This window comes from Pogoniulus pusillus, chromosome 1 (assembly GCF_015220805.1).
Source record: "Pogoniulus pusillus isolate bPogPus1 chromosome 1, bPogPus1.pri, whole genome shotgun sequence".
NCBI lineage: Eukaryota > Metazoa > Chordata > Aves > Piciformes > Lybiidae > Pogoniulus > Pogoniulus pusillus.
Genome location: NC_087264.1, coordinates 18,318,698 through 18,343,855, shown reverse-complemented (window position 1 = coordinate 18,343,855; position 25,158 = coordinate 18,318,698). Strand labels below are relative to the sequence as shown.

General features: G+C 50.3%; 1 long non-coding RNA gene across 2 annotated transcripts; it reads right to left on the bottom strand.

The window, feature by feature from the left end:
* Positions 1 to 2,378: 2,378 nt before the first annotated feature.
* Positions 2,379 to 10,051, bottom strand: LOC135180594 (uncharacterized). Of its 2 annotated transcripts, none has more exons than XR_010304498.1 (3): positions 9,855 to 10,051; positions 9,547 to 9,642; positions 2,379 to 3,260 (listed from the first exon to the last, which is right to left on the bottom strand). It is a non-coding gene; the product is annotated as an uncharacterized LOC135180594 (long non-coding RNA). The 2 variants fall into 2 exon arrangements; XR_010304499.1 differs by lacking the exon at positions 2,379 to 3,260 and adding an exon at positions 7,152 to 7,627.
* Between the last annotated feature and the right edge of the window lie 15,107 nt (positions 10,052 to 25,158).

The following is a 25,158-nucleotide window of genomic DNA, read 5'->3' as shown; positions in this document are numbered from 1 at the left end:
GAGTAGAACTGATTCTAGTCAGTGCTCTGACTTCTCAGCTCAGGCTCTGCACAGTTACAGCACTTCAAAGTTCAGGGCAGGTTTCTGCAGGCAGAGGCAGAATAGAACAAACTCTCTTCAGTATTAAAAGTTCTCTCCTTCACAAGAAGGTAGAGGAGAGTAGTTTCTCCTCACACCTCTTTCTGCTCCCATCTTCTTAGAAGTGTTCTAGTACTACAGAATTAATTAATTGCTCTGCTCACTTGTTCTCTGGGATAGGACAAGCAGCAATGGATGGAAGCTGCAGCACAGGAGGTTCCAGCTCAACACAAGGAGGAAATTCTTGACTGGAAGACTCACAGAGCACTGGCACAGGCTGCCCACAGAGGTTGTGGACTCTCCTCTGGAGACTTTCAAGACCTGTCTGGATGTGTTCCTGTATGACCTGTGCTAGGTTGTATGGTCCTGCTGTGGCAGGGGGGTTGGACTCAATGAGTTCTTTGTCTCACGTGGCTGGACCAGATGATCTTTTGAACTATTTGGCTCCCTTCCAACCCCTGACATTCTGTGAGCCTGTGAATTCTCTCAGTAGGCACAGACCTCCAAGATCAATTCCAACCTTACTCATCTGCTCTTGCAGCTACTTGGACTTTCTTTCCTAGACCTGGATTGTCTCAGACCACTACCCTAACTCCTCCCAAGAGGGTGACTCCACCACAGCCCTGTAGCAGCTGCAGAATCCTCAGCCACAACTGTGCCATCTATGGTCACTCAGACAACATCAACCCATCCAGCAGAGCTATGCTGGGCTGGGGGTTCACAGCATGCCAGGAGTTGGAAGGGAGACAAAGAGCTCATTGAGTCCAACACCCCTGCCACAGCAGGACCATACAACCTAGCTCAGGGCACACAGGAACACATCCAGACTGGTCTGCAAAGGCTCCAGAGAAGAAGACTGCACAACCTCTGTGGGCAGCCTGTGCCAGTGTTCTGGGAGCCTTCCAGTCAAGAATTTCCTGGTTGTGTTGAGCTGGAACCTCCTGTGCTGCAGCTTCCATCCATTGCTCCTTGTCCTATGCCAGCTTGTTGTCAGCTCTGATCAGCAACATCACTGCTAGAGTGGAAACACAAAACCTTTCAGTTCTCAGAACACCAATCAAGTCAGCAGAACTCACTCACTGATAATGTGGGGTTTGTTTCCCCCCTTGTTATTAATTACTATCAGATTGAATTGCCTAATATTACAGTATTGTTAACACATTCCAAAGAGGTAGAACTTTGTAGGCTCCTTCCCACCGGGCAGGAATGTAATTATCCCTTATCTTCCCCAGCCAAGCCCAGTAAATACAATTACTAAAACTTATGTTCACTGGAGTGTGGAGAAAAAAAAATAAGTCATAAAATTAATATTGTTGTTTATCCTCTTCCTTTTAGCAGTGATTAAATGGCACCACTGATTCCTCGACTATCCTTTTTTCACGGCAGCTTTTTGGCTGGGATTAATTTTGGCTTTGGTTTCCTGCTTGTTTCTGAAGTTCTTGCCCATTTCTCAGAAGTACACACAAGCTTCCAACCACTACCAACTGCTCTCTCTTCTCCTCCATCATAGAAATCAGCATGCAACAGGCAGGCACAAGATCACAGATGTTAGGGGTTGGATGTTGGTCAATGGGATGGAGTCCAATTGGAGGCCTGTGACTGGTGTGGTCCCACAAAGGTCAAGGCTAGGACCAGTTCTGTTTAATGTGTTCATGAATGAACTGGCTGAGGGCACAGAGGGCACTGTCAACAGCTTTGCTGATGGCACCAAGCTGGGTGCAGTGGCTGCCACAGCAGGAGGCTGTGCTGCCATTCAGCCAGACTGGGACTGGTTGGAGGGGTGGGCAGGGAGAGATGGGATGAAATTCAACAAGGGCAAGGGGAGAGTCTGGCACCTGGGAAAGAACAACCCCAGGGAGCAGGATAGGTTGGGGACTGAGCTGTTGGAAGGCAATGAAGGGGAAAAGGCTCTAGGGGTCCTGGTGGATGGGAGGTTGCCCATGAGCCAGCAGTGTGCTCTGGTGGCCAGGAGGGACAATGCCATTCTGGGGTGGATTAGAAGGGCTGTGGTTAGTAGGTTGAGAGAGGTTCTTCTGCCTCTCTGCTCTGCCCTGCTGAGGCCACATCTGGAGTACTGTGTCCAGTTCTGGATCAAATATCACCTTCTGTGCTTCTGTGCACCACAACCTCCCTGGCGATGTTCAAGGCCAGGCTGGATGAGGCTTTGAACAACCTGTTCTAGAGGGAGGTGTCCCTGCCTATGGCAAGGGGTTGAAACTGGCTGAGCTTTGAGGTCCCTTCCAACCTAAACCATTCTGTGATTCTATAAGTCTATCTCCAGATTCCTTCTAACCCCCACATTCCAGGTTCCTTCTAACCTCCACCAGTGCTGAGAGCCCTGAAGCCCAAGCATGTACTTCTAAGATTGCCATGAGAGCCAGGATTCCCCTGTCTTTATTTTTGCTCTTAAATCTCATCCCAGTTCCCTCATTATTTCATTATTCTTCTTTTCAGTTAAAACTGACAAGCAAGGCATTTCCCAGAAGGAAAGATGACAACATTAACAGTCCTCACATTGCAACAGATTTCTTCTCTGCCAGCAAACAGGAGCAGAAATGGTTATACAGGAGTGAGGGATGTGCTTTCTTAATTAAATCAGCTGTCATCAGGGCACTGAAACAGAACCAGACCACTGATGAGAACATCTACATTAAGGAAAAGTCATCTGAGAAAGCCATAGAGCATCTCTGAGAGGGGGCTGATGGACCTCGGGCTGTTGAGCCTGAGAAGAGCAGGCTCAGAGGGCGTCTTCTCAATGCTCAGCAAGATCTAAAGGACCTGAGAGGGGACAAGAGAATGGAGCCAGACTCTTGGCAGTGGTGCCCAGTGACAGGACAATGGGCAATGGGCACAAACTGGAACCTAGGAAGTTCCATCTGATCATGAAGAGAAACTGTCTTGCACAGTGCTTGCCCCCAGCATCACTGGTGCCAGTGGTCCCATCACTGCCATCAGGGGTTAGGTTGGCTCTTGGTTTGTGTCTCTGTTCCATGGGGCTGTCCTTCTGTCCATCCCAGTTGATGGAGTTTCTCTCCTAGCCCATCAAGGTCTCTCTCTTCTTCCCTTTCCCTTCCTTTGGGAAGGCAGAGGGCTTCATGAAGAGCCTCTGGCACTCCTCTGGAGGCCAGTCCAGCCATGGTTCTTGAGAGGCCAGTAGAGAGCCAGCCCCAAGCACTTCACACCTGAAACACAAGCATTTCTGTATCCTTGTCTGGACAGCCCACAGCAGCAGCAATGAAGAGATCAGCAGCACTAAAGAGCAAGGGCTCAGTGGAGTGGGAAATGTCCTCTCCTCCCACTCATCAAACTCCTGGACAAGGTACAGAGAAGACCATGATCAGAGAACTGGAGCAGCTCCCCTATGAAGACAGGCCAGGAGAGTTGGAGCCATTCAGCCTAGAGGGAAGGCTCTGGGGAGACATCAGAGCAGCCTTCCAGCACCTGAAGGGGGTTGCAAGAAAGCTGAGGAGGGACTTTTTACAAGGGGCTAGGCTAGTGATAGGATAAGGGGCAATGGATTTAGGCTCCAAGAGTGGAGATTAAGAAGAAGTTGTTTGCAGTGAGGGTGGTGAGACACTGGCACAGGTTGCCTAGGGAGGTTGTGACTGCTCCCTCCCTGGAGGTGTTCAAAGGCTGTTCGGATGAGGCCTCAAGTGACCTGTTCTAGTGGAAGGGTCCTTGCAGAGGATTGGAGCTAGATGATCAAAGATCACCTTCTGTGCCCCACAACCTCCCTGGAGGTGTTCAAGGCCAGGTTGGATGAAGCCTTGAGCAGCCTGTTCTAGTGGGAGGTGAGACATGCTCCAAACAGAAAGGAGAGGCTGGAATCCCCCTGTACTCAGCACTGGTCAGACCACACCTTGAGTACTGTGTCCAGTTCTGGCCCCTCAATTCAAGAAGGATGTTGAGGTGCTGGAACATGTCCAGAGAAGGGCAACGAAGCTGGTGAGGGGCCTGGAGCACAAATCCTATGAGGAGAGGCTGAGGGAGCTGGGCCTGTTTAGCCTGGAGAAGAGGAGGCTCAGGGGTGATCTTATTACTGTCTACAACTACCTGAAGGGGCATTGTAGCCAGGTGGGGGGTGGCCTCTTCTCCCAGGCAACCAGCAATAGAACAAGGGGACACAGTCTCAAGTTGTGCCAGGATAGGTATAGGCTGGATGTTAGGAAGAAGTTCTTCACAGAGAGAGTGATTGGCATTGGAATGGGCTGCCCAGGGAGGTGGTGGAGGCACCGTCCCTGGGGGTGTTCAAGAAAAGCCTGGATGAGGCACTTGGTGCCATGGTCTAGTTGACTGGTTAGGGCTGGGTGCTAGGTTGGACTGGATGAGCTTGGAGGTCTCTTCCAACCTGGTTGATTCTATGATTCTATGATTCTAACTGGATGATCCTTGTAGTCCCTTCCAACTCTGACTGATGCTATGATTCTATGATCTAGTCCAACCCCTCCACACACACACACCTTCAGTGAGCTGGGGTTTTGAAGAGCAAGATGATTTCACCCCCACAATATGACCACAAATGCTGTGATTCTGCAGCTTCTGCATTGCATGATGTCCCCAGAGAGCCTCTGTAATTAAGACTCAAACAGCAACAGACTTCAGAGCCTCCTGAAGCTCTCCTCAAGTTCCAGGAGGTTTGAATTCTTACCCAAGGACTCCTATTTCCTGCATAAAAGGCTCTTTGTGCTACAATACTTCCCCCCCCCCCCCCCCCCTTGTTGTTGATTTTATTTCAGTAATTCTTAAGCAGAGCCTTTTAAACCTTAAACAAACCTCAAAAAAACCTCCTTATCTTAGGAGTCCTTCGAGAGGTAGTTCTCATCTTGGGAGATTCACCAAATGGTTATTTCAGCCCTGCTAGATAAGCAATTAATTCCCCTATTAATATAAATATTTTATATGCAACTGGGTCCTTATTTGAATAAGCAATTATGTTAAGGTCCTTTGATTCTAAATTAGTACCCAAAAAAAATCCACCCCACCCCCTCAAAAATCCAACAATCTCAGCCCAGGGAAATGAGTCCAGGAGGTTTTGTTTAGCTAGAAACTATCTGCTCATGCAACAGAGGAACATGTTTCTGTTATGGAATTTATAAGTGTAATTAGACTGTTCTCCAGAAATCCCTTTACTGTTCTTCGCTGGGAAGGTTTTCTCCCTTCCCTTGGAGGCTTTGAAACATCTCTTCCTTCACAGAATAGATTGCATCAGGTTGGAAGGGACCCTCGAAGGTCATTCTTGTGCAAGCCCCCCCCTGCACTAAGCAAGGCCATGTCCAGATGCAGAAACACAGAGTGTCAGGCGCCAGAAGGCACCTCCAAAGCTCATCTGGTCCAGCCCCTCCCTGCCACAGCAGGATCTCCTAGAGCAGATCACACAGGAACACAGCCAGGCAGGTTTGGAAGATCTCCACAGAGGGAGACTCCACAGCGCCCCTGGGCAGCCTCTTCCAGTGCTCTGTCACCCTCACACTCAAAAAATTCCTCCTCAGGTTTCCATGGAACTTCCTCTGCCTCAGCTTCCACCCAGTGCCCCTTGTGCTGTCCCTGGGCATCACCCAGCAGAGCCTGGCTCCAGCCTCCTGCCACTCACCTGCACATCTTGATAACCACTGCTGAGGTCACCTCTCAGTCTCCTCCTCTGCCAGCAGCACAGCCCCAGCTCCCTCAAGCTCTCCTCCTAACGGAGATGTTCCATTCCCTTCAGCAGCTTTGTGGCCCTCTGCTGCACTCTCAAGCACTTCTATGTTCCTCTTGAACTGGGAGGCCCAGAACTGCCACAGTACTCCAGGTGTGGCCTCAGCAGGGCAGAGAAAAGGGGCAGGAGAACTTCTCTCCACCTACTAATCACAGCCCTTCTAATACAGCCCCATATGAGGTTGTTTGGGGCTATCAAGTTTGACACTGAATGTCTGCTCAGTCCTATCCCTGGGAAACCTGTTCCAGTGTTTCATCACCCTCATTGTGAAGAACCTCCTCCTTATGTCCAATCTAAATCTACCCTGCTGCAGTTTCAAACCATTGCCCCTCATCCTAGCACCAGAAGCCCTTCTGAAGAGCCCCTCCAGGTCACCTTCATTTATTGAAATGCTGCTCTAAGGTCTCCCCAGAGCGTTCTCTTCTCCAGGATGAACAGACCCAACCCTCAGGCTCCTCTCCTGCTAAATCAAGGGCAAAGCAAGAAGACAGAATCACAGAAAGATGCAGGTTGGCAAAGCTCCTCAGGATCACCAAGTCCAACCTAGAACCCTACTCTACAAGATCACCTTAGACTATAGCCCTAAGCACCACAGCCAAACCAGCCTTAAACACATCCAGGCTGGGTGACTCCACCACCTCCCTGGGCAGCTCATTCCACTCCCTGACCACTCTCTCTAGGAAAAAACTTCTTCCTAATGTCCAATTTAAACCTCTCCAGCTTCAGCTTGAGGCCACAACACCTTGGGAAAGACCTTCTTGGTAGCACGTTGCTCTCAAGCAGCCAAATCCCACAATAGAATATTGGTCATCTTGTAGGAGAATCTGGATGAGAATCTCCCCAGGTGAACTGAAGACAACATGATCCCAGTCCAGAGAAAGGGCTCCCAGACTGCCTTGGGGTCATATAGAAGGCAAAAACGTCAGGATCTCTCCTTGGCACAGATGGGCAGGACACTGTTAGAGAGGGTGAGGTTGGAGGGTGAGAACCACAGGCAGGGAGGGAAAAAAGGGAAAGGAGGGAATGTCACTGAATCATTTGGGTTGGGACAGACCTTTAAGCTCATCGAGTCCAATTATTAACCCAGCACTGCCAGGACACCACTAAATCATATCCCTCAGCACTACACAGAATCAACCAGGTTGGAATCATAGAATCATAGAATTAAGCAGGTTGGAAGAGACCTCCAAGCTCATCCAGTCCAACCTAGCACCCAGCCCTGGCCAATCAACCAGACCATGGCACTAAGTGCCTCATCCAGGTTTTTCTTGAGGACCTCCAGGGATAGCAACTCCATCACCTCCCTGGGCAGCCCATTCCAATGGCAAACAGCTTTGCAATTCCTTCAGAGGTGGGGACTCCACCACTGCCCTGAGCTCCTCAGCTTGCAGGCAATGTTTAAAGCATGTGAACTACTAAGGATAGAGGAAGATCCAGATCCCAACCTGCAGTTGACCCAACGGAATGTTTCCCTCTCCAAATAAAGATGTGGGTTTTTTTTTTCCTGTCCAGAACAAGAACTGGGAGATAAAATTGTCTCAATTTCAAGCTTTGCTTTAAAAACACATCCTGCTTCAGTGAAAATGGGCTTGGACATGCTCCTCTCAATCACTAAGAGCTGCAACCCATGGCAATGAGCTCTTTCAGAGAGCCTGGGGAGCAGGCTTTGTCAGACACTGGGTCAAGAAAAGGGGAGAAAATAACCCAAATCAGCACTGTAGCTGCTCAGCAAATAAATCACAGTTCATTGTTTCTGCTTGCTGAATCATAAGTAGAGATTACAAGCCACGAAGTCTGGGAAACCATTATTGGCTTCAATCTTCAAACCACAAGAAAAGGTCACAAAGGTAATTGCTGCAAGAAAAGATCATAGGTTAAAACTGAAGCATTATATATATATATATTATTTTTTTGCTCAAAATAAGAAGGAAAAAAAGTTGGCAGTGGGAGGAATTAGAGAGTGTGTTTAATTTCACCTCGAATTGGCACAGAGGATCAGATCTCCATGCAAAGCCTGGTTGTGAAAAGCACCTTCTGACATTCCTGGGTCTCAACCAAGCAGGTAGGAGCTGGTGCTGTTTGAGGAGGTGCAGCAAGCTTCCTTGTGCTGTGAATCACAGAACTAACCAGGTTGGAAAAGACTTCTGAGATCATTGAGTCCAACCTGTCACCTAACACCTTAATTAACTAACCCATGGCACTCAGTGCCGCATGCAGCCTCCTCTTAAACACCTCCAGGCATGGGGACTCCACCACCTCCCTGGGCAGCCCATTCCAATGCCAGTCACTCTCTCTGACAACAACTCCTAACATCCAGCCTGAACCTGCCCTGGCACAGCTTGAGGCTGTGTCCCCTTGTTCTGTCCCTGAGTGCCTGGCAGATGAGACCAACCCCACCTGGCTACAGCCTCCCTTCAGAGAGCTGTAGACAGAAATGAGGTCTGCCCTGAGCCTCCTCTTCTGCAGGCTGCACACCCCCAGCTCCCTCAGCCTCTCCTCACAGGGCTGTGCTCCAGGCCCCTCCCCAGCCTTGCTGCCCTTCTCTGGACACCTTTCAGCACCTCAACAGCTTTCTTAAATGGAGGAGCCCAGAACTGGACACAGCACTCAAGGTGTGGCCTGACCAGTGCTGAGCACAGGGGCAGGAGGACTTCCCTGGTCCTGCTGGCCACACTGTTCCTGATCCAGGCCAGGATGCCACTGGCTTTCTTGGCCATGTGGGCACATTAGGGGTTGAAAGGGACCTTAAAAGATCATCTAGTACAACCCCCTGCCAGAGCAGGACCACCTAGAGTAAGTGACACAGGAAAAGCATCCAGGCAGATCCCTTGAGAGTCCAAAAGCTCCCTGGGCAGCCTGTTCCAGTGTTCTGTTACACAGTGAAATAGTCTTTACTTATGTTCACATGGAACCTTCTATGTCCCAGCTTGCACCCATTGCCCCTTATCCCATCATTGGGCATCTCTGAGCACAGCCTGGCTCCTGACACTTGCCCTTCCCATACTTAGAGACATGGATGAGGTCACCTCTCAGTCTGCTCCCCAGGCTAAGGAGCCCCAGCTCCCTCAGCATTTCCTGGTAAGGCAGATGTTCCATTCCTTTCATCATCTTTGTGACTCTGTGCTGGACTCTCCCAAGCAGTTCCATGCCCTTCTTGAACTGAGGGGGACAGACCTAGACACAATACTCCAGACATGGGGCAGAGTAGAGGCAGAGGAAAACCTCTCTCGACCTACTAACCACTCCCCTTCTAATCCACCCCAGGATACCATTGGCCTTCTTGGCCACTAAGTCACATTGGTGGCTTGTGGTCATCCTTCTATTCACCAGGACCCCCAGGTCCCTCTCCTCTGCACTGCTTTCCAACAGGTCTGTCCCCAACCTATACTGGTACAGGTGAAGAGCAATGTTGCCAGGGATCACAGAACCATTTGGAAAAGACCTCCCAACCAACAACCTAATACCACCACCTCCAGTAAACCATGTCCCCAAGTGTCACATCCACACATTCCCTGATCATCTTCAGTGCTGTTGGCACCATCACTTCCTTGGGCAACCTATGCCAGTGCCTGACCACCCTTCCAGAGTTCATCATTACCTGGAGGTGTTAAAGGCAGGGACACCTCCCACTAGAACAGGTCACTCAGGGCCTCATCCAACCTGGCCTTGAACACCTCCAGTGAGGTTGTGGAGCACAGGATCATAGAATGTGATCTTCAACCAATGAACATTCAGATGCTGGATATTGAGTAAAAATAAGACTCCAAACCTACCTGGATATTGTGATCCTGGGCAAGCTGCTGTGGGTGCCCTTGCTTCAGCAGGGAGTTTTGACAGGAAATCCCAAACCATGCTGAGATTCTTGGACCCTGTGATAAGAATTGTGAAAGAGATCCCATGTTTGTGTTCTCTTGGTACCCATTTTCCTTTGCTAGGGTGGGAAACCTTGTTAGAAGGATTTTGCATCAAGCAATCCCACCAGAATTCCCAGCAAGAGACACTTCATTAATTCTCAGTGAGAAAAATCACCAATAAAAGCAGGCTGGAGTAGTTTAGCAGGTGGGGAAATAACACTGCCTACCCTCATAGTGTCTCCTCCTTCCATCAGGGGGGCTTAGAATGAGACTTCAGTGGTGGGAATCTAACAATGTCTTCCAAGAAAGGATGAGGGAACAACCTGAGCTTGCATTCGCTCTCCTGTCCCACCTCACCCTGGGGTTCTCCCTTTTTTTAAGGCTAAACAATCCCACTGCTCTAAGAAAAATCGAGTCCTCCTTCCCCACCTCCCAAACCTCTGCTTCTCTTCCTTAAATGCCTCCACTTGCCTAAAATTGTCTGCAAACAATTAAAGTTAATTAAGATAATTTATCACTTGAAAGGCAAAGCATCTTATCAGCAGGTATCAGCCTGCAAAGCAAACAAAGATTTAGTTGTAGAGGAGCTCGGTCTTCATTACCCTGTTAGACACCAAGTGACAAACCCCAGTTTCTTTCTGGTGCTCTCTTTTCAGTCTGGGTGCCATGTTTTCAAAGTAATTAACCACAATTTGCTAATCACCCTCTGTAGGAACTTCGTTTGTGGCTCTGCGCTGTAGCATTGACTTATTTACACCTTGGCAGCCTTCCCACATAGAAATTGGGATGAAAAAGTTTCCATAGCAGCCCCAAAGTTCTTCTCTGTGAGCAAGAAGTGGGATCATAGAATCAGAGAATCAGTCAGGGTTGGAAAAGACTACAAGGATCATCTACTTCTAACCCCCCTGCCACGGGCAGGGACACCCTACCCTAGATCAGGATGTGGGAAAGAGCTTTGATTGTGTCAGTGGCGGTGCCTGTTCTGCCCCTAAAGATGGAAAATATCTGATCTGTGTGAGTGTACAGAGAGACTTGGCCAGGCTGGAGCCATGGGCAAAGGTCAGTGGAGTGAGTTTAACAAAGCCAGGTGCTGGGTCCTTGCACTTGGCTCACAACAACCCCAGGAATGCTCCAGGCTCAGGACAAAGTGGCTGGAAATTGCCCAGCACAAAAAGGACCTAGGGGTGCTGGTTGACAGTGGCTGAAGATGAGCCACCACATGCCCAGGTGGCCAAGAAGGCCACCAGGATCCTGGCCTGGCTCAGCAGTAGTGTGGTCACCAGGAGCGAGGCATTGATCATCCTGCTGCACTGGGAAGTACTGAGGCCACACCTTCAGTCTTGGGTTCAGTTTTGGACCCCTCTCTCCAAGAAGGACATTGAGGGGCTGTAGTGGGTGCAGAGAAGGGCAGGAAAGCTGGGGAAGGGTTTGGAGAACAGGGCTGGTGAGGAGCAGCTGAGGGAACTGGGGGTGTTTAGTCTGGAGAAGGGATGGCTGAGGGAACACCTTCTGGCTCTCTACAACTCCCTGAAAGGTTAGAGTCAAGTGGGGCTTGGTCTCTTCTCCCAAGGACAGAATGACAGGACAAGCGGAAACAAACACAAGTTGTGACAGAGGAGGTTTAAGTTGGACACTCAGCTCTGGTGAGGCCACACCTTGAGTGCTGTGTTCAGTTTTGGGCACTGCAATACAAGAGAGATGTGGAGGTGCTGGAGCAGGTCCAGAGGAGGGCAACAAAGCTGGGGAAGGGCCTGGAGAATAAATCTTACAAGGAGTGACTGAGGCAGCTGGGGATGGGTAGTGTAAGGAAGAGGAGGCTGAGGAGAGACCTCACTGCTGTCTACAACTACCTGAAGAAGGGACATTGTGGAGAGGCTGCTGCTGGGCTCTGCTCACAGGTTGCTGGAGACAGAAGAAGGGGGAATGGCCTCAAGCTGAAGCTGGGGAGGTTTAGATTGGACACCAGGAAAAAGCTTTTCGTGGTGAGAGAACCTGCCTTTGGTTCTCACCCTCCAACTTCACCCTCTCTAACAGTGTCCTACCCATCTGTGCCAAGGAGAGATCCTGGCATTTTTGCCTTCTATATGACCCCAAGGCAGTCTGGGAGCCCTTTCTCTGGACTGGGAACATGTTGTCTTCAGTTCACCTGGGGAGTCTCTCATCCAGATTCTCCTACAAGATGACCAATATTCTATTATGGGATTTGGCTGCTTGAGAGCAACGTGCTACCCAAGAAGGTCTTTCCCAAGGTGTTGTGGCCTCAAGCTGAAGCTGGAGAGGTTTAAATTGGACATTAGGAAGAAGTTTTTTCCTAGAGAGAGTGGTCAGGGAGTGGAATGAGCTGCCCAGGGAGGTGGTGGAGTCACCCAGCCTGGATGTGTTTAAGGCTGGTTTGGCTGTGGTGCTTAGGGCTATAGTCTAGGGTGATCTTGTAGAGTAGGATTCTAGGTTGGACTTGGTGATGCTGAGTGGCTTAGGGCTATAGTCTAAGATGAATCTTGTAGAGTAGGGTTCTAAGTTGGACTTGGTGATCCTGAGGGGCTTTGCCAACCTGCATGTGTCTCTGATTCTGTCTGTGATTCCCTCCCCAGTTACTATCAGTTTAATGTAGATAGCTTACACAGTTTAGCCTCAACCATTTGCCAGGGCTGATGGTTTTCCACCCAGCTGATCTGCATTGTAATTGTGAGATACCCTCCCCTCCACTTCCCTCATTTGATTTCCAAGCAGACAACATTAAAGGCACAGATTTGATTTTTGAAGACAGCTTCAGGTTCAGTCCTCTCAGAACCACCCTTGCTTTGTTTACTTTCCAACCAGGGGAGTCACGACCTCCTCTGCTGTTGTTTCAAGGTTGACAGTAATTTAAACTTGGGTGGGTTTTTTTTTCCTCCCAGTGGCTGCTCCAGGGTACAAATCATTTGGAAGGACATTTCTTCCTGCTTGTCATTTTGCAGGCAAGATGTCATTAAAGTCATGCTCAGTCCAACCTGCAGCTGCAAAATGTCTTCTTGATGTTTTCAACAAGCATTCCATTTCCATTAGGTGTGGACAGCAGCACTGGTGGGGAGGAATGGCAGCCTGCCCCTTTGAGTGGTGGGTAATTGCTTTTCCCTCATTAAGGAGCATGTCACTGGCTCTGCTCTTCACTAATTATGGGACATCTGCATTTCAACAGCACCTCTGTTCCTGCAGCAGATTGGGCCCACTGAAAATGGATGTTGGAAGTGCAGAGATATCACAGAACCACAGAATTAACCAGGCTGGAAAAGACTTCTGAGATCATTGAGTCCAACCTATCTCCTAACATCTTCTCATTAACTAACCCACGGTGCTAAGTGCCTCATGCAGCCTCCTCTTAAACACCTCCAGGGATGGGGACTCCACCACCTCCCTGGGCAGCCCATTCCAATGCCAATCACTCTTGCTGGGAAGAACTTCTAACATCCAGCCCGAACCTGTCCTGGCACAGCTTGAGACTGTGTCCCCTTCTTCTGTTGCTGGGTGCCTGGCAGAAGAGACCAACCCCACCTGGCTACAGCCTCCTTTCAGGGAGTTGTAGACAATAACGAGGTCTGCCCTGAGCCTCCTCTTCTGCAGGCTGCACACCCCCAGCTCCCTCAGCCTCTCCTCACAGGGCTGTGCTCCAGGCCTCTCCCCAGCCTTGCTGCCCTTCTCTGGACACCTTCCAGCACCTCAACAGCTTTCTTAAATGGAGGAGCCCAGAACTGGACAAAGCACTCAAGGTGTGGCCTGACCGGTGCTGAGCACAGGGGCAGGAGGACTTCCCTGGTCCTTCTGACCACACTGTTCCTCATCCAGCCCAGGATGCCATTGGCTCTGCTGCCCACCTGGGCACACTGCTGGCTCATCTTCAGCTACTCTTTACCAGCACCTCCAGGTCCCTCTCTGCTTGACTGCTCTTCAGCCACTCTGTCCCCAGCTTGTAGCACTACATGGGGTTGTGGCCAAAATGTAGAACCTGGAACTTGGACTTGTTCAAACTCCTGGTGTTAAATATATCCTCTGCTTTCCACACCTATGGAATCACAGAATGGTAGGGATTAGAAGGGACCTCTGGGGATCATCCAGTCCAAGCCCACTGCTCAAGCAGGGGCACCCACAGCAGCTTGTCCAGGATCAGAATGGCCAGGTGGAGTTGGAATCTCTCCAGAGAAGGAGACTCCACAACCTCTCCAGGCAGCCTGATCCAGGGCTCCAGCTTCAGGGCTCAAGATGAACTGAGGGAACTGCTCACCTTCCTCCTCCATACCTGCAGAAGATATAATTTGTAGAGAATCTGATGATCTCAGAAGGGTTAGTGACAAGAGTCAGTGCTGGGCTGGCCACTGAGGTGTGCCAGATACTCTCCATGAAGCACTCTGCCTTCACAAAAGTAAGGGAAAGGAAGGCAAGAACATAAACTGACAGGGTGGGAAAGAAACTCAACCAGCTGGGATGGAAAGAAGAATAATCCCACGGAATAGAGACACAGAGATGCAATCCATGAGCTACACCAAGCCCTGATGGCAGTGGCAGCACCATTGGCACTACTGATGCTGAGGGCAGGCACTGGGCAAGTCCCAGACTGGACTCAGCAGCAGATGGGAATAGAATTCAGGAGCCAGATGTCGGAATTGGATTTAGGAACACAAGAATCAGGATGGAAGGCAGAAGAGACAGAATTCTTCTGGGACTCTGGTCAAGGAAGAAGAGGCTTGGCCCTGGGGATCCCTCAGCTTGCTCCTGAAAATGCCATGTTGGGTAGCTGTGAGCCACAGAGGCAGCCTGCTCCAATATCTGAACACTCCCTCAGGAAAGAAATTCTTCCTCCTGTCCAACCAGAACTTCTCCTGGTAAAACTTGAGGCCATTTCCTCTTGTCCTGTCACTTGTTCCTTGGGAGAAGAGACCAAACGCTACCTGACTCCAATCTCCTTTGAGGAAGTTGGAGAGGGCCAGGTGGTGTCCCCTCAACATCCTCTTTTCCAGGCTGAACATCCCCAGTTCTCTCAGCTGCTCCTCACCAGCCCTGTTCTCCAGACTCTCCACCAGCTTTGTTGCTCTTCTCTGGATGCTCCAGCCCCTTTGTGTCCTTCTTGGAGTATGGGGCCCAAAATTGAACCCAAGACTCAAGCTGTGTCCTCACCAGTGCCCAGTGCCTGCTGAGGACCACTGCTCTGGTTCTGTTGGTCACAATATTGTTGATCCAAGCCAGGATGCTGGTGGCCTTCTTGGCCACCAGGGCACATTGCATTATAGAATCACAGAATCCACCAGGTTGGAAGAGATATATCATAGAATATATCATAGAATCAACCAGGTTGGAAGAGACCTCCAAGATCATCCAGTCCAACCTAGCACCCAGCCCTAGCTCCAAGATCATCCAGTCCAACCTACCAGCCAGCCCTATCCAGTCAACTAGACCATCAAAGTCATTCTCCTGCCATTCTCCTAACCTTTCAAAGACACACAGCACCTGAACACACCCATTGACTGTTCTGATCTTGTCTGGATCTCCACCAGACGCCAGATACTGTTGTAAGTATTGCACTGATATCTAACTGGTGAGTTGATTGCCTTCTGCAGCAGAACCACACCAGCCCAGATAAAGTGTGTGGGAAAACAGCAGTAGAAGTTCACCTGCCCTCGGGGAACCAGACCCCCACAGACCATTAAAGCTTCCAGTACAGGTCCAGGAAGCTTAGAAAAGGAATTTATTCTGTTAAGCTCCTCAAGGGAGGAGTCCCTCAGCCAGGCTGGATGAACATCAGGAGAAATCTCATCTGGCTTTGCTCAGCTCTTATATCTACTTAAGGGCTATTTCCTCTTCCTGTCGTCATCTACTGTGGAACATTAATTGTACTCCAAAGGGTATTTTGGAAAATAGACCCAGCCAAGTTTGAGAGCTCAATTCTCTTTGTGTTCCACCAAGTTGAATTAAATGAGACTAATGTGGTTTCAAAGTTCTTCAGCACCACAATTACCATCATTACAACTCAGGAGTTTGCAATATTGACTCCGTGACTGAGATGGAATTGGTTTTCTCAGGGCTAATGCGAACCCATACGTCTCTAAAGGGGGACATTTAGCACAAACAGATGTTCTTCAGAGGTTCTTTCTCATGTGTGGATGTTGTAAGGGATTTATTCTGCCTGTGCAATGCAGCTCCCACCAGAGCACAATTGGTCTTCCTGCTGTTTGCACAGCAACGCTTCCCCTGGACCCTGGTGTGGGCTGCGTAACTCCTGTTGCTGGATGAGTTCACCATGAGCCAGTAAAGTGCCCTCATGACCAAGAAGGGAAACGGATTCCTGGGGTGCATGAAGAACAGTGTGACCAGCAGGTCAAGGGAGCTTCTCCTGCTCCTCTACCGTGTCACAGTGAGGCTATATTTGGAGTCCTAAGTCAAGTTCTGGGCTGCCAAGCTCAAGAGAGACAGAGAAGTACTGGAGAGAGCCAAGGAGAGACTGCAAAGATGCTGATGGGCCTGGAGCATCTCTGTGAGGAGGAAAGGCTGAGGGACCTGGGGCTGTTGAGACTAGAAAAGCACAGCCCTAGAGGCAATCTTCTCAATGCTCAGCAAGAACTGAAGGACCTGTGGGGAGCGAGAGGACGGGCCAGACTCTTATCAGTGGTGCTCAGAGACAGGACAAGGAGTGATGGGCACAAATTGGAACCCAGGAGGCTCCATCTGAAGAGAAGGAGAAACTCCTTTGGTGTGAGGGTGCTGGAGCCCTGGAGCAGGCTGCCCTGAGAGGTTGTGGGGTCTCCCTCACTGGTGAGATTCCAAACCCAGCTGGACATTGTGATCCTGGGCAAGCTGCTGTGGGTGCCCCTGCTTTAGCAGGGGGGTTGGACTGGCTGATCTCCAGAGATCCTTACAACCCCCCAGCATTCTGTGACCTGCTTGTAACTGCCCAAGCTTTCTGCTGTGTAAAACCCTAGGGAGGTTTAATAATAGATAACAACTCCTGTAGCATCAGCCTGATGGAGCTAAAGATCCCCCACGTTCAAGTGACCAGCTCTTTACATTAAGAAAGGACAGTTCTAATCAGACTGACTTTGCCAGCTACCCACTTTTACCCTAAGGCTTGCTTTTATCTTAGCAGCTGCTCTCTTTTGTCTCGAACTGCCCTGCCACAATCCATTACAGAACCCTCACTTCCCTCACCTCAGCAGGAGTTCTTCTCCAGAACTGCTCAGAAGCCTTGGGTCAAGCCAAGGTCCCTGCTCCTGGTGTCCTGGTAACTCCTCACACGTCCATCTGTCTCATGAAGGAGTAAGCAGCAGAGCTGATTGTCCCTCTTGCAGAGATGGACAGGAACATCTCCAGCCACATTGATTCTCTTTGCTGGTGCTGGATGCTGCCACAGGCCAGACATTGGAAGCTCTTAAGTAACTTCTGTGTCTGCATGTAATGAATGCTCTACAGATAACCATAAAGTCACCAGGAGGGTGACAGAACCCTGGAACAGGCTGCCCAGGGGGGATGTGGAGTCTCCCTCCCTGGAGATATTCAAACCTGCCTGGATGTGTTCCTGTGTGATCGGCTCCAGGAGATCCTCCTCTGGCAGGGGGGTTGGACTGGATGAGCTTTGGAGGTGCCTTCCAGCCCCTGACACTCTGTGATTCTGTGAAACATTTAAGGTCATCAAGTCTGACCACTAACCCAGCCCTGTCAGATCATCACTAAACCACATCCCTTGGCACCACATCTTAATGGCTTTGCAAACCCTCCAGGGATGGAGACTCCACTGCCCTGGGCAGCCTGGGCCAGGCCTTGACAACCCTTCTGGAGAAAAATAAATCACAGAATCATAGAGTGGTTCAAGTTGGAAGGGAAATGAAAGATCATCTAGTTCCAACCCCCCTCCTGTAGGCCCCCTTGTTCTAAGGCAGCAGGGACGTGGTTTGACAACTCATCAACTACTCAATGCCACTGACAGAGCCCAGTCCCCCCTCCTTCAGAGCATCTCACAGCATCCTTGTGATCCTCTGAATTATGGAATCATAGAATGGATTTGGTTGGAAGGGACCTCAAAGCTCAGCCAGTTCCAATCTCCCACCATAGGCAGGGACACCTCCCACTAGAACAGGTCGCTCAAGGACTCATCCAACCTGGCCTTGAACATCTCCATCTTCAATCACATTCTGTGCTTCTGTGCTCCACAACCTCCTTGGGCAACCTGTGCCAGTGTCTCACCACCCTCACTGCAAACAACTTCTTCCTAACAGCCACTTTCAATCTCCCCTCTGCCACTTCAAACCCATTCCTCCTCCTGGCATTACAAGACTTTGTCAACAGTCACTCCTCAGCCCTCCTGGAGCCTCCTTCAGATCCTGGAAAGCCACTCCAAGGTCTCCTGGAAGCCTTCTCTTCTCCAGGCTGCAGAGCCCCACAACTCTCTCAGCCTGTGCTCATAGCAGCGCTGCTGCAGCCCTGTGAGCACCTTCACTGCTCATGTCCCCCATTCCATGATGTCCCTCACACTCAGTGTCATTATTGAACATGCCGTAGCAAGGGCGAGGAGAAATGAAGGGCAAAGGAGCTGACCTTGTCTTGCAGGCTCAGGATCCTGATAATTAGAGAACTCATTAGCCCTTTCCTGAGCAGATTTGTCTCCTTTAATCCTGCACCTTAACACCAAGCAGTTAAATGAAATGTCAGTAAGTTCAGGATGCATAACTGGAAAAGGTCCTTCACATCCTACATGAAAGTGCCACCACCCCAGGTCACCACAGCAGAACTGCTCTTTGGGTTTGGCCTTTCAAGGCTAAGTCATTTCCAACCCACTCATGGGTAATTTCCACTTCTTCAACCATCAGTCCAAGGCAATGCTGATCAGCAGCTGCTATGGAGTGAGATTTCTCTCCATAACATGTAATTCTGGTCCTTTTGGCTGCAGGGGGTTCTCTGGCAGGTTCTTGATGACAGGGGTGTGGAACAACCACCAGGAAGCCCATATCACACTGTTAAATCACTGGAAATGAGCTCTCCTCACACAAACAAAGCTTCCAAGGCAATGTGGACTCGTTAGACAGTGTATGGAGTAAGCAACTGCAGCACCGTTACAAGGGCTTGTAGCGAAAGGCCAAGGGGGCAATGGACCGGAGCTGGAAGAGGTCCTGCAGCTGGGTCGAGGCAATCCCAAGCACCAATATAGGCTGGGTAATGAGTGGCTGGAGAGCAGCCCTGAGGAGAGGGACTTGGGAGTGCTGGTGGAGAGAAGCTCAACAGGAGCCGTCAGTGTGCTCTGGCAGCCCAGAGAGCAACCAGAGCCTGGGCTGCAGCAAGAGCAGTGTGGGCAGCAGGGCCAGGGAAGTGATCCTGCCCCTCTGATGCACTCTGCTGAGACCCCACCTGGAGTACTGCATCCAGTTCTGGAGCCCCTGGGACAAGAGGGCTATGAAGGTGCTGGAAGGTGTCCAGAGAAGGGCCATGAGGATGAGCAGAGGACTGGAGCTGCTCTGCTGTGAGAAGAGACAGAGGATTTGGGGCTGTTCAGTCTGGAGAGGAGAAGGCTCCCAGGTGACCTTCTTGTGGCCTCTCAGTATCTTAAGGGGGCTACAAGAAAGCTGGGGAGAGATTTTTTAGGGAGTGACAGGAGTGGGGGGGATGGAACCAAGCTAGAAATGGGTAGATTCAGGCTGGATGTTAGGAAGAAGTTGTTCAGCATGAGGGTGGTGAGGGCCTGGAAGGGGTTGCCCAGGAGGTGGTGGAAGCCTCATCCCTGGAAGTGTTTAAGGCCAGGCTGGACGAGGCTGTGGCCAGCCTGATCTAGGGTAGGGTGTCCCTTTCCGTGGTGGACGGGTTGGAACTCAATTATTCTTGTGGTCCCTTCCATCATTCTATGATTCTATGATTTAGACTGGAGATTAGGAAGAGACCTCCAAGCTCATCCAGTCCAACCTATCACCCAGCTCTATCCAGTCAACTAGACCATGGCACTAAGTGCCTCATGACCTAGTCCAATCCAGATGGAGTTTCCTGCTGTCTCATGACTGCAGTTAGAGATGTTTCCTACACAGGATGGAGAGCCATGAAGCTTTTTAAATTTGATTTCAATGAAATTACTGCATAAAAGCATGAGGGAAGCTTTTTCCCTCCTTTCTGCTGTAAGACAACTGTCTACAACTACCTAAAGGGAGGCTGCAGCCAGATGGGGGTTGGTCTCTTCTGCCCCAACAGCAGAACAAGGGGACACAGTCTCAAGTTGTGCCAGGGGAGGTCTAGGCTGGATGTTAGGAGGAAGTTGTTGACAGAGAGAGTGATTTGCCATTGGAATGGGCTGCCCAGAGAGGTGGTAGAGTGCCCATCCCTGGAAGTGTTCAAGCAAAGCCTGGATGAGGCACTTAATGCCATGCTCTGGTTGATTGGCTAGGCCTGGGTGCTAGGTTGGACTGGATGAGCTTGGAGGTCTCTTCCAACCTGCTTGAATCTATGATTCTAAGACCAGGAGCTAGAGGAAGCTGCTGGCCTCTGTGTTTGGAATATTGACAGTTCAGTATGGACCCAAAAGGATCACCCTAAGAGCCTAATGATTGTCCTGCAGTGGTGAAGATGCAGAATGGTAGAGGATGGAAGTGACCTCTGGAGATCATCCAATCCAGCACCTCTGCCAAAGCAGGGTCACCTAGAGAAGGTCACAAAGAGACACATTCAAAGTCTCTCCAGAGATAGAGACTCCACAGCCTCTCTGGGCAGCCTGCCCCAGGGCTTCAGCACCCTCACACCAAACAAGTTTCTCCTCATCCTTAGATGGAACCTCCTGGCTTCCAGTTTGTGCCTGTTGCCAGGGACAAGACTCTAGCCTCATCCTCTTGCTCCTAACAGGTCCTTTAGCTCTTGCTGAGCATTGAGAAGGTGCCTACTGGGTCTACTCTTTTCCAGGCTCAACAGCCCCAGGTCTCTCAGCCTTTCCTCCTCACAGAGACGCTCCAGGCCCATCAGCACCTTTGCAACCTCCACTGGACTCTCTCTACCTGTTCCTCCTGAACTGGGCAGTCAAGAACTGGACACAGCACTCCCCCTCTGATCTTACTAGGACAGTGTAGAGAAGGAGAACATCTCCTGAATTCCTAAAAGACCTGGCTACACAGCACTGTTAGCACAGGGGGAAAAAAGTGCATTTCACAGCCTACAATTAGGATGGGAAGTGGGAAAGAAAAAAAGATGTTGAGAAAAGTAATGAATAGGGCAATTTATTCCTCCTTTTTCTATCATCTCACATCCTCCTCTTTAGGCTCACAGATCTTCCAAGCAATTCATGCCTGTGATATGTCATTTTAACAACTGTTCACGCTCCAGAAGAACATTTTCAGTGAGCAGAAACCCACTGGAAAAAAAAAAAAAAGGAAAAAAAAGGGGGAGAAAAAGGGGAAAAACAAAAGGTGCTTCTGTAGCCAGGTGGGGTTGGGCTCCTCTGCCAGGCAAGCAGCAATAGAACAAGGGGACACAGTCTCAAGTTGTGCCAGGGGAGGTCTAGGCTGGATGTTAGGAGGAAGTTGTTGGCAGAGAGAGTGATTGCCATTGGAATGGGCTGCCCAGGGAGGTGGTGGAGTCACTGTTCCTGGAGGTGTTCAAGAAAAGCCTGGATGAGGCACTTGGTGCTATGGTCTGGTTGACTGGCTAGGGCTGGGTGCTAGGTTGGGCTGGATGAGCTTGGAGGTCTCTTCCAACCAGCTTGAGTCTATGATTCTCTTAAAAAGCTGCAGTGGAAGATGGAAAATGTTTTCTTTCTCTCATGAAATGCACTTCATTTTGTTTTCTGTTTCATGGGATGTGAGAGCTGTTTTCCCTTCATCACTGTCAGAAATCTCCCCTGCCAACTAAATGATCTCTTTGTGATTAAATAACTCATGCAGCATTCAGAGAATTCATGAGGTGCAGGGTTTCCTCACAGGGAGGTAAAGCCTGTTCCTCCTATTCCCCCCTCCCTCCCCCCAACTTCCTTCACATCACCAGGATGCAGAATTTGACAAGCTTTGAGATTAAAGAAGAATTCTGATGTCTGCCACAAACTCTGCATTAAACTTTAAGCAACCACCACCAGGTTGGTTTATTTCTTGGAGCTGCTCATGGATTTCAAAGAATGGGTTGGATTGGGAGGGACCTTGAAAATCATCTAGTTCGAATCCCTCTGCATGGGCAGGGACATTTCCCACTAGACCAGGTGAACATGCCACAAACATATTGCAGGCTCTGCAGCTGAATAACACAAAAGCACTTGTCCCATAGCAATGCTTCAGGAGACTGAGGATGAGGAGCAATGGATGGAAGCTGCAGCACAGGAGGTTCCAGCTCAACACAAGGGGCAATTCCTTTACTGTAAGGGTCCCAGAGCACTGGCACAGGCTCCCTAGAGAGGTTGTGGAGTCTCCTTCTTGGAAGACTTTCCAGGCCTGTCTGGATGTGGTCCTGTGTGACCTGAGCTAGATTGTGTGGTCCTGCTCTGGCAGGGAGTTTGGACTGGATGAGCTCTTTGGCTCCCTTCCAACCCCTGACATCCTGTGAGCCTGTGAATGTGCAGCCAATACTTCATGCCCTGGTCTGAGCTAGCCCAGAACTGGCTCTGGTCACTGCTGTGAGTTTCCAGCTCAGGCTCTGTTCAGGGAGGCACTTTCTGAAGGTCAGGGCAGGGTTGCACAGCCAGAGGCTGCTTCCAGCAAGGAGAAGCTGATGAGGAGAGTTGCAGCCAAGGGCTGGGCTGCAGAAAGGCTCTGCCTGAGGCTTGCACACCAAGGGCGTAGCCACAGCTTCTGCCCCACCTTGGTGGACAGGAAGGCAGAAGTGGCACCTGCATGGAGGAACATCAAGGAGATTCAACCCTCAACTGACTAACAGGAGATTGCACAGCATCATAGAGTCATAGAATGGGTTAGGTTGGGAGGGTCCTCAAAGCTCATCCAGCTCCAACCCCTTGGCACAGGCAGGCACACTTCTCACTAGAACAGCATCTTCAGAAGCAAGCCCAGGGTCAAGCCTCTTCTTCCCTGGCTGGCATCCCAGGAGGACTCTGTCCCTTCTGCCTTCCATCTAAATCCCTGAGTTCCTGAATCCAGTTCAAGAATCTATCTGGGACTTGCCCAGTGTCTGCCCTCAGCATCAGTGGTAGAAAGCTGGCCAGGAGGGGTTGGTTTGCCTCTTGATTTGTGTCTCTCTGTCTCTGTTCCATGAGATTGTTCTTTCCATCCCAGCTGGTCAAGTTTCTCTCTCTTCTTCCCATTATTTTCCCTCTGGGAAGGCAAAGGGCTTCATAAAGTGCCTCTGGTGCCCAGCCCAACTGTGATTCTTGGAACTTGGAGATGAGAGATTTTAGCTCTTGAAGTTTTCCATCAGTTTAATATCTCAGCAGGCATTCCATCAAAAGCCAGACAGAAGGAAGAAAGAGACATTCTCTCCCCCAGCTTAGGCATGCAGCACCACACCACCATCTTGAAACATTACTGATCACTTCATTTTTTTGCTCAATAAAGCTCCATAAAAGCTGCACAACAGTAGGACAGAGGATTCAAATGAGATGTTAAAAAATGCTGTTCTCCTCAGCACTGGAAGGCACTGGAGTGTAAAACAAGATCATGTTTGTTTCAATCAGCTAAGAGGGGACTCTGATTTCCCATCCTTGCTGCAGCTCTCCAGACAGAGCTGCTGCCTGCCCCAGCCTGCTCACATTCCACCTTCCATGGGCAGCAGCTCCTGAAAACTCAATTACTCTCAAGGATCTGTTTTCATACAGTCAGAGAATCACAGACTTGTTTTGGTTGGAGAACTTCAAAATCATCCAGTCCAACCATTCCGTATTGAGCAATCCCAGGGAGCAGTATGGGCTGGGAACTGACCTGCTGGAGTGCAGTGAAGGGGAGAAGGTCTTGGGAGTCCTGGTGGATGGGAGGTTGACCATGAGCCAGCAGTGTGCTCTAGTGGCCAAGAGGGCCAGTGCCATTCTGGGGTAGATTAGAAGGGCTGTGGTTAGCAGGTCGAGAGAGGTTCTCCTGCCTCTCTACTCTGCCCTGCTGAGGCCACATCTGGAATACTGTGTCCAGTTCTAGGGCCCCCAGTTCAAGAGGGACATAGAACTGCTTGAGAGAGTCCAGCACAGAGCCACAAAGATGATGAAGGGAATGGAACAGCTCTGTTAGGAGGAGAGACTGAGGGAGTTGGGATGTGCTGCTGGGAGAAGAGGAGACTGAGAGGTGACCTCAGCAGTGGTTATCAAGATGTGCAGGTGAGTGGCAGGAGGCTGGAGCCAGGCTCTGCTGGGTGATGCCCAGGGACAGCATAAGGGGCAATGGGTGGAAGCTGAGGCATAGGAGATTCCATGTTTACCTGAGTAAGAATTTTTTCCCTGTGAGGGTAACAGAGCACTGGAAGAGGCTGCCCAGGGGGGTTGTGGAGTCTCTCTCTCTGGAGATATCCAAGAACCATCTGGATGTGTTCCTGTGTGATCTGGTCTAGGAGGTCCTGCTCTGGCAGTGGGGCTGGACCAGTTGAGCTTTCAAGGTCACTCTGTGATTCTATGATTCTCTAACTCTGCCAAGGCAGGTGCTCACTCAAGTCTCTCGCACCACACCTCTGCCTCTTTGAAACACCTCAAGGGATGGAGATTTGAATACCTCCCTTTGAAACACCTGTTCCAGTCTTTGAGAATCCATTCAGTGAAGATGTTTCCTCCTAGGCCAAACCTAAAGTTCTCATACTGTGACACTCCTGTACTCCCAGGACTTGCTCACCAGCTCATTTTGGCTTGGGCTTTGGGGGGGTTCTCTTTTTTGAGCATTGCATGAAGAATTGTTTGACTGCAGCTCTTTTCCTAAACACAAAGTCACAAGCAGTGCTACAGGCTGCGGACAGAGTGGCTGGAGAGAAGTCAGGAAGAAAGAGACCTGGCGATGCTGGTAGAGAGTAGCTGAAGATGAGGCAGCAGTGTGCCCAGGTGGGCAGCAGAGCTAATGGCATCCTGGCCTGGCTCAGGAGCAGTGTGGCCAGCAGGACAAGGGAGGTTCTTCTGCCCCTGTGCTCAGCACTGCTCAGGCCACACCATGAGTGCTGTGTCCAGTTCTGGGCTCCTCCATTCAAGAGAGATGTTGAGGTGCTGGAAGGTGTCCAGAGAAGGGCAGCAAGGCTGGGGAGGGGCCTGGAGCACAGCCCTGTGAGGAGAGGCTGAGGGAGCTGGGGGTGTGCAGCCTGCAGAAGAGGAGGCTCAGGGCAGACCTCATTGCTGTCTACAGCTACCTGAAAGGAGGTTGTAGCCAGGTGGGGTTGGGCTCTTCTGCCAGGCACCCAGGGACAGAACAAGGGGACACAGCCTCAAGCTGTGCCAGGGCAGGTTCAGGCTGGATGTTAGGAGTTGTTGTCAGAGAGAGTGATTGGCATTGGAATGGGCTGCCCAGGGAGGTGGTGGAGTTGCCATGGCTGGAGGTGTTGAAGTAAAGCCTGGATGAGGCACTTAGTGCCATGGTCTGGTTGATTGGATAGGGCTGGGTGCTAGGTTGGGCTGGATGATTTTGGAGGTCTCTTCCAACCTGCTTG